This window comes from Sinohyriopsis cumingii, chromosome 8 (genome assembly GCF_028554795.1).
Source record: "Sinohyriopsis cumingii isolate HCF-2022 chromosome 8, ASM2855479v2, whole genome shotgun sequence".
Taxonomy (NCBI): Eukaryota; Metazoa; Mollusca; class Bivalvia; order Unionida; family Unionidae; genus Sinohyriopsis; species Sinohyriopsis cumingii.
The window spans coordinates 9,712,636-9,725,998 of record NC_142968.1 but is presented as its reverse complement, the minus strand read 5'-3'; the positions used below and the strand labels follow the sequence as shown (position 1 = coordinate 9,725,998).

Below are 13,363 nucleotides of genomic sequence, written 5' to 3'. Positions count from 1 at the left end.
ACCCCGCTTACCACCCAAGTGAAAAGTATTATACTAGATATATAAATGTACCTGTGACTCTGTGACGGAGAACTAGCAATATTATTTCCCTATTTATTACTTTACAACACTACTTTCAGCACTATAATGACAGGCAGTGGGAGACACAATGTCGGTATTGTCATAAATTATGTATTGTAATGGCTATTAGTTTCGGATTTTAGCCAAGGTACGGGATTGACCATTCATGTACACAATATGATGTTTTGACCTGTCCTTTCATTGCAAAGTGTTGACAATGAGATTTCATGATTCATCTGTGGCATCCACCTTCCGTACTTTGGTAAAAATAACTTTCTGACATTTGTACAGACATTACCTTTGTCGAAGTTTAAACTGAGGACACCCTCCTGCAATACGTCGACTAGGCATTTTCAACGACTGAAGATCTACCAACTGACGTCATTCACATAAAATAATCTCTAGCGACCATATTGATGGACAACTGATAACGTTTACTTTCAATGTGTTATTTTGAAACATATATCAACAGGCACAAAGTGTAGACTATCTGAAAGTGTATATATTAGTAACTTGTGGCTGACTCGGCTTCTGTATGCCTTGCTAAAAATGGCAGATTTTGGTACATCACCTGCCTGTTTCTGCACCATACAGGAAGCATTATGAGCGATGAGACGAAATTCATCAGCATTTGACCTTAAGTAAACTGTCAATAATTATTTAGACCTGCGTATCTAAACATTAAATACAGTATATAAAAAATATATTGAATGACTATCCCCATAAAACTTTCTCTTCAATCAAACCGTCTTTCAAAAGAGGTCAAACTATAATTTCAACTAAATGATATGTAGGTCAAGAACTCGGTCTTGCAGGAAAACTACTGATTGCGACAGACCTACTTTATTAAATACGAAAATTGGAGTAAAATTGTGTTCTTATCCAAGGTTTTACCTATTAGCAATCTTGTCGGGATATATTCTCCGTTTCTTTTGTCAGTTGGAGACTTTTTCGATGAACATGATGCAGCCATATTTGAAAGCTGTTCATCTGTTCAATTAGTAATTTTCGGAACCTACGAGTTTGTTCGGTCCGTTCCAGTTAGGACACAACATGGCAATCTGTAGAATGAGACCCCAAATTTTGATAAATGTGATAAAGTTTGGATTTGTTTTGAATATAAACATACCTCAAGTGAAAAAGTACACGTCCGAGCAGAATGTTTGCTACGCAAAGAATTCAGTATAGTTATCATGCCGTAGTGAAAAGTGATAGGTTCTCGGAATAATTTATACAGATATGAACAGTCCGTCTTGTATCTTCATAACAATTTAAACAGATGTGATAGCCTTTCATTGCACAGATGTGACAGCCTTTCAAACTGGTGCAGCATGTATCTTCATAATAATTTCCACAGATCTGGCAGCCCTTCAAACTGGTCACTTGGGTATCTTCATAATAATTTCCACAGATCTGACATCCTTTCAAACCGGTTCCTCGTGTATCTTCGTAATAATTTCCACAGATCTGACAGCCTTTCAAAGTGGTCACTCGTGTATCTTCATAATAATTTCCACAGATCTGACAGCCTTTCAAACCGGTTCCTCATGTATCTTCATAATAATTTCCACAGATCTGACATCCTTTCAAACCGGTTCCTCGTGTATCTTCGTAATAATTTCAACAGATCTGACAGCCTTTCAAAGTGGTCACTCGTGTATCTTCATAATAATTTCCACAGATCTGACAGCCTTTCAAACCAGTTCCTCATGTATTTCCATTATCCGTATTTGTCTTCATTATTTACTACACTCTTTAAAATTACTGTTGTTGTTGTTAGTGGTGTAACTAGTGGTATTGGTGTGTGTGTGTGTGTGTGTGTGTGTGTGTGTGTGTGTGTGTACTTCTTGCAGTTCTAAAATGAACTTTGCGACCACAGCAGCAAATTGGTGGACCAATGTATCAGCGATAGAACAGATGTAACAAGATGACTTTAAAACATTAAGTATCATGGCAAATTTGTAGTCCAGATTATTAACGTTGACAGTAATTTTTGACGTCATGTTTCACTGTAGAAGAATCTATCACTACGAGAATATCTCTCTCTCTCTCTCTCTCTCTCTCTCTCTCTCTCTGCAAAGGAACACGTATTCGGGTACTGTTTCCAGGTTCTGTCCACACAATGCAGAAGAAAAGTAAATGAGGCGAGACCTTTTTTGTTTGGATAATAAATTCGTTTTGGTGATGATTGTAACGCGAGGAATGAGGCGTTCTTCACAGTAAATTACTGCTTACATGCTACGAAATACCACAGACTATCATATGTCGTGTTAATGCGAAATGGTTTGTACAACGAAAGTATAGGACAAAGGATACGTAAGAAAAACAGTCCCGGACCAGAGCGCCCCCTGTCTAACCACACGCGTAAGATTTAGGTGTCTTGTAGCTCTTATGTCAGGATAAAAATTCAGTTTACTGGCTAACTGTAGAGAGTTGTTGTTGTTGTTGTTGTAGGATTTAACGCCATTTTCAGCACACTATAGGCTATACATAGCGGCCAGTATTAATGGTGGAGGAAGAACCTGGGAAAACCCCGGAAACAACCACCGACCCACGAGAAGCTACTGGCAAGCTTTCTCACATACCCATATTGGCTGAATCCAAGACTCGAACCCATGCAGCGAGAGGTGAGATGGCAATGATCCGTAACGGAGAGAGCTTTAGACCACTCGGCCACTTGGGGCCCCAACTGTAGAGAGAGAGAGAGAGAGAGAGAGAGAGAGAGAGTATCAACATACGCCGAATAAAACGGAAAGTACTATCGCTGGATTCTACAGAAGAATGTTTGATAATACATAAATACTTTTTACACATACGAAAAATAGCATTATCACACAGGTTAGAGATTTTTATTTCGTACTGTACGGAGATTTGAACCCGGGTCCACGGCACCCATCGCCTTTCATGCAAGAGCCGACTTTTAATATATATATATATATATATATATATATATATATATATATATATATATATATATATATATATATATATATATATATATATATATCCAATAGAGGAAAACAGACATAACAACACTGGACACACAAGACACACGCACACGCCCGTGCACTAGCACGCACGCTCTCAAACCCCACCCCACTCCTATTTATTTGTGCTTCCCATTTTCACGATTGAGCGTCGCTACTGCAAGCTGCGGACTGTATGCTGACCAAGAAGTAAGTATAAGATGACACATGCACAAGGTCAGTGTAATCCTAGGAGTTATCGTTAGATTTCCTTAAGAAGGAGTTTGCATTATTTTACATAACGTGTTGACAGGCTCGTGTCTGCACTGTCTTCGTATATACAATTACAACACCATTCAGGACACCTTGACGATAACGCCAAAATTTAAATCCTTTATTCGGAACAGATGCGATGATCAGTTACCTTCCACGGCTTTCTCGTGAATTTTTAAAAAGATATCAACCACAATTCCTTGAATATGAAGAAGCCGGATATCATAACTCGTTTCTAATTAGGACGGATTAGTATGACTTGTTTTTTTTTTTAAACATGGAAACTTTGATTATTCGGAGTGTACAAAAATATCCAAAGCTTGCATACGAAAGGAACGACTGAAAGTATGCAGCGCTATTTCTAAACATATCCAACAACGAAGACATGAAATCTTTAAATGAAATGATTCATCTATATAACTCTATTCTTTATCGTCTAGTGTCCATACAACTCTATTCTTTATCGTCTAGTGTCTATACAACTCTATACTTTTATCGTCTAGTGTCTATACAACTATATTCTGTTATCGTCTAGTGTCAATATAACTCAGTCTATTAGCGTCTAGTGTCTTTTGGCATGAGGAGTCTTTTGGCGTCTAGTGTCAAACGTAATTACTACCTGGTGAAATACTCTTTGTCCCTTAAATTTAATATAAAACAAAATTACGTATTTATAGAAAACTTTCGCAATTACTGGTTGACCTCAAATGAATGGCGAGGTAAAACACCAAGTAGAGGAGTTTATTACGCTCCTCTAACATCGCTGAAATTTCGTATATCTTTGAACTAATACCCAACATCACGTGACCACATATCAAACTTAGTAACGTGCTGAGCTTATTGGTTAAAAGTATAAAATGTCTTCAATGGCCATTATTGTAAGCTGCCGCTAGTTCACCTGGCAAGATGAAAAAACAAAAACAAACAAAAACAACAAAAAAACCCACAACCAATATATTAATATAAAATAACACGCAATCGATTCGTGCTTTTGGTAGTCAGATTACTTTAATATAAAAAGATTCGAACTTTAATTACTCGAACAAAAATACTCGTATACCATTTTTATCTTTTCGAGTAGTATCGCCTCTACAAGCTAGAGAAACTCGAAACTGTCAAAACCTCCTTGTAAACCGTTGGTCCCGCAGCGGTTCGAGTTCTCGAAATTCTATGTTCGCTTGTTGTAGTTTTTTTATATATATTGTTTTGTTTCGTTTGGTTTCTTTGGGGGTGGAGTCGGTATACCGCTGTATTTAAGCTTGTATGACGATCTATGCATGAATATATATATATTCATTCATTCTCGAACCTTGATAAAGTAACATTTTATTAAAACGATTCAGTTCAGCATGAAATAATTAAACATGTCTTGCGTTTCTCCAAGTGACATTAGGTTAAATACCAGATTAATGTCAGAGATTTGTGTACATTCCAGGAAACCAAATAAATCTATCAGCATATGTGTGCAATATGTAACATTTTATGTCCGCCAATACTATATCGGCAAAGACTATTACATAGCCTATTTATTGAAATCCCAACACGAGGCTTACATAACTCGGACTTAATTTATCTTCTTTTCTGAAGAGTTTGTAAAAAGAGTCGAAATAGGTGTCGCCGGAGCGGAATGGGTATTATAAAAATTACAAAATACCGGTAGGTAAATGAACAGTATGTAGCATAATATTACATAAACACGCTTTGAGATGTCTGTAGTCTAGGGAATTACTGCATTTTCCTTCACAATAAAGTTGTATAATAGGCTTTGAAAATTACTCAAACGTTGTGCCCATGAAATGAGTTTGAAAAGCTTTTATTCTATAGCACACATTATATTCATGTCGCATGTATCTGTCAGGGACTAAAATGGTAGTTACAGTATCTATGCGCTTTCCAGTTTTAGTAGAGAAGCACAGATCAGATTGCCAAGGTAACACACACACACACACACACACACACACACACACACACATATATATATATATATATATATATATATATATATATATATATATATATATATATATATATATATATATATATATATATATATATATATATATATATATCAATAACCTTTGGAATACACGTGAACCTTGAAGATACAAGCTGCTGTGAGTAATTTTATGTAAGTGAGCTAGCAAACTTAACAACCATAGGTAATACATCTTAACTTAGCACTGTCCCTTTTAGTGTTTTAATCGATTATATATATATATATATATATATATATATATATATATATATATATATATATATATATATATATATATATATATATATATATATATATATATATAGAGAGAGAGAGAGAGAGAGAGAGAGAGAGAGAGAGAGAGAAAGAGAGAGAGAGAACTGCTACACTGATAACTCTTGATAATTCATTATTATTATTATCATTATTATCATTATTATTAGTAGTAGTAGTATAACTTAAGAATAATAGGTGGAGTAAATTAACACGATTTCTTGTCTTCTGTCAGATCTCTTGATAATATCAGCTAAATTATACTCTTGTCGCCCGAGTGGTGAACATTTCTTTGCTCCTGTAGATGACACCGACTGATTTTCCAAGTCAAACTAGCAACTGAATTAGCGCTTCTCATTAAGTTAGTCATCAACATCTTATCATTAAGTTATTATTATACCTTCAATACATAGCATAACTTATTAAGTGTATTAAACATAACAAAAAATTCGACTTACAGTCAGAAAACTCGTATAGTCTTTGATAAAGAATGTTACAGAAGTGAAATGAAATAATTACTAAATCCAGTAATATATATATATATATATATATATATATATATATATATATATATATATATATATATATATATATATATATAGTGTTATCAATATGTATTTATGAATTACGTAGACATCAGTATTTTATCTGGCTACTGAGATGGGGTTTTGTACTGTACAGTATCGTCATTTTCGTCGGCAAAGCATTTGTAAAGTATCGTCAATTTCGTCGTCGTTGCATTACATAAAGATAAAGCCAAACAACATTGCATGTGTTAGACTAGGTGTACATCCTCAATAACAGAATGCACAAAAAACAATTTCAATTAGTTTATGCCAATAATTGCATGTTAAGGACATTATACCTAACAGAGGGCATCAGTGTGGATGTTTCTGTCATTCTGACATATACAGTGTTATAGGTACACGTTAATAATGCCGGTGTTTTTGTATTTCTGTTACAACGGTTACTTCTGTGCAATGGAGGTAACCAACAAGAAATGATGTTGTTAGATATTATAATAAATAATTAAAAACATTCATTGCCATGATATACATTGTTCAGCTTGATTTAAATACATGCCGGTGCATTTAGAAAATTCGATATGAAGATTAACGGTTCTGACATGCGTGGCTCCAGGCATTAACCCCAACCACTGGTTGCCCTTATCTGACCTGTACGCACCGGCAAGCCAAAACTGGCAGGGAGCTATGGTAGATCATAAACTATCCTTGGGATTTCAGCAATAATACGGATATCTCCTTTCGAGTTTCCGATGTGAATCGCCTTAAAAATGTATACTTCAAATACCACAATGACACTCAATAAACTTAGCTATGGTCGTATGGTACTACAGGAAACTGCATATCACTAATGTGTTGGCGTATACAAACAACGTACATTAACTTAGCCTTTGCGGATGTATTGATGCAACTCCCCCCTCCTCTCTCTCTCTCTCTCTCTCTCTCTCTCTCTCTCTCTCACGCTGCGCGGGAAAGGGATGTTTTATCACAAAATTATACTCAACGAATACGTCAAACGTTAAAGTATTTTGAAGTATATATAACAGCTAAGGACACCCGACTGAGAAATAAGAAACAATATTTTTTACGTTCAAAGACGTTAGAAGTTCTGATAGAGACTTAAAAGTTAGTGCAAATAACCGTTTGAACGGTTGGTGAACATAATCATTCAGTTTATAGTCGAAGCAAAATTATATTAAAATTGAAACCATTTACTCACCTTGTATGAAATTAGACACATAACCCTGTCAAGGCAAGGAAACTCAAACATCACACGATATCAGCATAACTCACTTTCTTATGTCCAAACAGCTGAATGCTTTTCCAGGCACGTATCAAATCATATCCAAGATTTCAAGCATACCATGTAAGGGTGGAAATAGTAAATGATATTTGTAACATTTAGTGGTAGGACATTTAACGTTTTCTAAATACCTCTATTGTTGACTGAATACTTCCTTAGCCCTTTCGCTGTGTTTTCACATGTCTATGCATTTATCTCGTTTGACTGGGAATGCCCGGGGCTCTTACTAAAACTGAAAGACGATTCGGCTGACACCGTGCCGCCCCGAATCAATACGAACACAGGAAAGCAGGCATGACATCCATTTGTTCACGCAGTGGAGCGAGATTACTCGAGACTGGGGCGCTAAAGGAGTGAGCCTGCTGAGAAATTGCTTCGTACATTGTATGCCAAACAAGAGGTTTAATGTGAATAGCGATTGGACAAAAGAGGGAGCTAAATTATCACAGCGATCAAGGACTTTCCACAGTTGCCTGAGAACCCTTAAGGGTTATAATGTTTACATTGTGTTTCAATTGTTGGTAACGTTAGGAAAGGATCTAGTCGATAAGCCGTTGTGTGAAATTAGATGGATAATGTATATGTTTTTACTCCAATAAATGTCAAGTAAAAAAGGTCGCCGATCCATTAAATAACTATTGTTAACATGCATGTATTACAGGCTTAATTGAATATTTGTATTCATCTGGATTATGTAAACAAACCAATTTATTGTTCAATCATTTATGCGAGAAAATTCTGAACAATATCGTGTGATTTGTAACAGACCTGTTTGAAGCTACGTCAAGGGATTAATGTATTTCAATTATGTATTGAGAAGCAAAATGCACATGGCATTTTTAACATAAAATGAAAATCTTGCTGTAAAAATCCCAAAGTGTTGAAAATATACAGAAGTTAACAGTTTAATCACTATCTTGAATTTAGCATTCGTCTTCCCGTTCTTTTTAGTATTTGGGCCTCTAAAATACTTTGAAATTATCTCCATCATTTGCAGTACCGGAGGTGAAATTATTGTCTGCATTTTGCCCTTGAGCTGAATGTCGCATTATTGATATACGGGCAGTTAAATATCAACTTGCAGCTAGAATTCTTATTATATTTCAACCTTCATAAATATAATGCATCTACCGTATGGACAGGTTTAATAGTCCAATCTAACTTCAAACAACACATACCCTGATCTGCCGTCGCCTAATTTGCCAGCAGATCAGAGTATGTGTTGTTTGTTCTGATGATTACTTTTTTAAAAAAAAACTGCATACAGCCAAAACTGCTGTTACATTATACTACTGTCTGGGGTTTGCAGTTCGATCCGACTTCTACGCGAGTACATACAGTTTATGCTTTATGAGTTGGTGTTGGGACATGATCTATTGATTAGAATATCAGGCAGAGTATAAATTATGATAACTGATACGATGAAATGTCAAAATATAAAGATTTTAGTATGCGTTCACCTCTTTATACATTCATTCTGATGTGATCATGCATATTTCCGTGGTATTTTCCTCTTACACTCCCGCTACAAATCTCCAATATTCAGGGTAACATCAAAATAATAACTAACATTAATGTATATTTAATTTTTATTAAGTGCTTCAACTTTGTCCGTGATTGAGGTTAGGCCTATATGACTAATATCATGTTATGCTTTCCTCATCTTAATCTCATGATTATAAACGGTAAGCAAGTTCATTAAAATTTAAGTTCAAGGCCTAAACTTGTATTTGATGGAATTTTTCCACATCGTGGGCATTTTATTGTGAATTAGGTGAAGTGAAACAGTATGTACAGGGCTTGTAAACAGTATATACAAGGCTTATAAACAGTATATACAGGGCTTGTAAACAGTATATACAGGGCTTGTAAACAGAATATACAGGGCTTGTAAACAGTATATACAGGGATTGTAAACAGTATGTACAGGGCTTGTAACCAGTACGTACAAGGCTTGTAACCAGTATATACATGGCTTGTAAACAGTATGTACAGGGCATGTAACCAGCATATACATGGCTTGTAAACAGTATGTACAGGTCATGTAACCAGTATGTACGAGGCTTGTAAACAGTATATACAGGGCTTGTAAACAGTATATACAGGGCTTGTAAACAGTATGTACAGGGCTTGTAAACAGCGTGTACAGGGCTTGTAAACAGTATGTACAGGGCTTATAAACAGAGTCTTCAGTCCTGTTTCAAACGGTCTTTGGGAAGCTATGATCAAAGTATTTAGTTTTGCTCAAAGATAATTTGAGAGGAATAATTTATATAAATTATTAATGTTTACTTGCCATTATAAGAAAATAAATTTGTTGGTTGAAATTTACTAAGACATGTTGGTTTCTTTTCTGACTGTAACATTATTCTAATGGATGACATGGAAAGAGTTAAAATGACCACATAGTCTACTGTCTTCATTCTAATGGATGACATGGAAAGAGTTAAAATGACCACATAGTCTACTGTCTTCATTCTAATGGATGACATGGAAAGAGTTAAAATGACCACATAGTCTATTGTCTTCATTCTGATGGATGACATGGAAAGAGTTAAAATGACCACATAGTCTACTGTCTTCATTCTAATGGATGACATGAAAAGAGTTAAAATGACCACATAGTCTACTGTCTTCATTCTAATGGATGACATGGAAAGAGTTAAAATGACCACATAGTCTACTGTCTTCATTTTGATGGATGACATGGAAAGAGTTAAAATGACCACATAGTCTAATGTCTTCATTCTAATGGAGGACAAGGAAAAAGTTAAAATGAGCACATAGTCTACTGTCTTCTTTCTGATGGATGACATGGAAAGAGTTAAAATGACTACATAGTCTACTGTTTTCATTCTGATGGATGACATGGAAAGAGTTAAAATGACCACATATTCTAATGTCTTCATTCTAATGGATGACATGGAAAGAGTTAAAATGACCACATAGTCTACTGTCTTCATTCTAATGGATGACATAGAAAGAGTTAAAATGACCACATAGTCTACTGTCTTCATTCTAATGGAGGACAAGGAAAGAGTTACAATGACCACATAGTCTACTGTCTTCATTCTAATGGATGACATGGAAAGAGTTAAAATGACCACATAGTCTATTGTCTTCATTCTGATGGATGACATGGAAAGAGTTAAAATGACCACATAGTCTACTGTCTTCATTTTGATGGATGACATGGAAAGAGTTAAAATGACCACATAGTCTAATGTCTTCATTCTAATGGAGGACAAGGAAAAAGTTAAAATGAGCACATAGTCTACTGTCTTCTTTCTGATGGATGACATGGAAAGAGTTAAAATGACTACATAGTCTACTGTTTTCATTCTGATGGATGACATGGAAAGAGTTAAAATGACCACATATTCTAATGTCTTCATTCTAATGGATGACATGGAAAGAGTTAAAATGACCACATAGTCTACTGTCTTCATTCTAATGGATGACATAGAAAGAGTTAAAATGACCACATAGTCTACTGTCTTCATTCTAATGGAGGACAAGGAAAGAGTTACAATGACCACATAGTCTACTGTCTTCATTCTAATGGATGACATGGAAAGAGTTAAAATGACCACATAGTCTACTGTCTTCATTCTAATGGAGGACAAGGAAAGAGTTAAAATGACCACATAGCCTACTGTCTTCATTCTAATGGAGGACATGGAAAGAGTTAAAATGACCACATAGTCTACTGTCTTCATTCTAATGGATGACGTGGAAAGAGTTAAAATGACCACATAGTCTACTGTCTTCATTTTGATGGATGACATGGAAAGAGTTAAAATGACCACATAGTCTAATGTCTTCATTCTAATGGAGGACAAGGAAAAAGTTAAAATGACCACATAGTCTACTGTCTTCTTTCTGATGGATGACATGGAAAGAGTTAAAATGACTACATAGTCTACTGTTTTCATTCTGATGGATGACATGGAAAGAGTTAAAATGACCACATATTCTAATGTCTTCATTCTAATGGATGACATGGAAAGAGTTAAAATGACCACATAGTCTACTGTCTTCATTCTAATGGATGACATGGAAAGAGCTAAAATGACCACATAGTCTACTGTCTTCATTCTAATGGAGGACAAGGAAAGAGTTAAAATGACCACATAGTCTACTGTCTTCATTCTAATGGATGACATGGAAAGAGTTAAAATGACCACATAGTCTATTGTCTTCGTTCTGATGGATGACATGGAAAGAGTTAAAATGACCACATAGTCTACTGTCTTCATTCTAATGGAGGACAAGGAAAGAATTAAAATGACCACATAGCCTACTGTCTTCATTCTAATGGAGGACATGGAAAGAGTTAAAATGACCACATAGTCTACTGTCTTCATTCTAATGGATGACATGGAAAGAGTTAAAATGACCACATAGTCTACTGTCTTCATTTTGATGGATGACATGGAAAGAGTTAAAATGACCACATAGTCTAATGTCTTCATTCTAATGGAGGACAAGGAAAAAGTTAAAATGAGCACATAGTCTACTGTCTTCTTTCTGATGGATGACATGGAAAGAGTTAAAATGACTACATAGTCTACTGTTTTCATTCTGATGGATGACATGGAAAGAGTTAAAATGACCACATATTCTAATGTCTTCATTCTAATGGATGACATGGAAAGAGTTAAAATGACCACATAGTCTACTGTCTTCATTCTAATGGATGACATGGAAAGAGTTAAAATGACCACATGGTCTACTGTCTTCATTCTAATGGAGGACAAGGAAAGAGTTAAAATGACCACATAGTCTACTGTCTTCATTCTAATGGATGACATGGAAAGAGTTAAAATGACCACATAGTCTATTGTCTTCATTCTGATGGATGACATGGAAAGAGTTAAAATGACCACATAGTCTACTGTCTTCATTCTAATGGAGGACAAGGAAAGAGTTAAAATGACCACATAGCCTACTGTCTTCATTCTAATGGAGGACATGGAAAGAATTAAAATGACCACATAGTCTACTGTCTTCATTCTAATGGATGACATGAAAAGAGTTAAAATGACCACATAGTCTACTGTCTTCATTTTGATGGATGACATGGAAAGAGTTAAAATGACCACATAGTCTAATGTCTTCATTCTAATGGAGGACAAGGAAAAAGTTAAAATGAGCACATAGTCTACTGTCTTCTTTCTGATGGATGACATGGAAAGAGTTAAAATGACCACATAGTCTACCGTCTTCTTTCTGATGGATGACATGGAAAGAGTTAAAATGAGCACATAGTCTACTGTTTTCATTCTGATGGATGACATGGAAAGAGTTAAAATGACCACATATTCTAATGTCTTCATTCTAATGGATGACATGGAAAGAGTTAAAATGACCACATAGTATACTGTCTTCATTCTGATGGAGGACATGGAAAGAGTTAAAATGACCACATAGTCTACTGTCTTCATTCTAATGGAGGACAAGGAAAGAGTTAAAATGACCACATAGTATACTATCTTCATTCTGATGGAGGACATGGAAAGAGTTAAAATGACCACATAGTCTACTGTCTTCATTCTAATGGAGGACAAGGAAAGAGTTAAAATGACCACATAGTCTACTGTCTTCATTCTAATGGAGGTTCAGAACATCAGACTTATACGACTTCCAGGATAAATTTTCAAGCATTCGTCTTACCAAAAGAGTGATAAGAGATATATTTATATGTATGCGTGGTTGCGTGTGTATGACTGTAAACGCGAATATGTGTGTGTGTGTGTGTGTGTGTGTGTGTGAGTGAGTGTGCGCGCGCGCGCGTACGCTAGGTTAAGTAATTTGTATGTAATTTTTCTTTTCATCTACCTTCTTTCTGTCAGAAAAAGAAAAAAGAATATTCCTCTTGTTGAATGAAGTTACCAAAAGAAGACATCATATTTCTATTATTCATCAAACTAAGAGGAATGCTATACATTCTCGGAAAATACAGCAAAACAATTTCAGCAGGATGTTA

At 35.4% G+C, this 13,363-nt stretch overlaps 1 protein-coding gene across 3 annotated transcripts in view; it reads right to left on the bottom strand.

Moving 5' to 3' along the window:
- The window catches only part of LOC149792955 (uncharacterized), a 29,881-nt gene extending 22,172 nt beyond the window's left edge, over positions 1-7,709 (bottom strand). The window contains exons 1-2 of one of the 3 annotated variants that reach the window (XR_016422681.1): positions 7,291-7,709; positions 1,581-2,749 (exon numbers count right to left, since the gene is read on the bottom strand). The gene's annotated coding sequence lies outside the window, so the exon portion shown is untranslated. Of the gene's footprint in view, positions 1-1,580; positions 2,750-7,290 lie in introns of those variants that run through there. The other 2 variants (XM_089966821.1, XM_089966822.1) reach the window with 2 other exon arrangements.
- Positions 7,710-13,363: the final 5,654 nt, after the last annotated feature.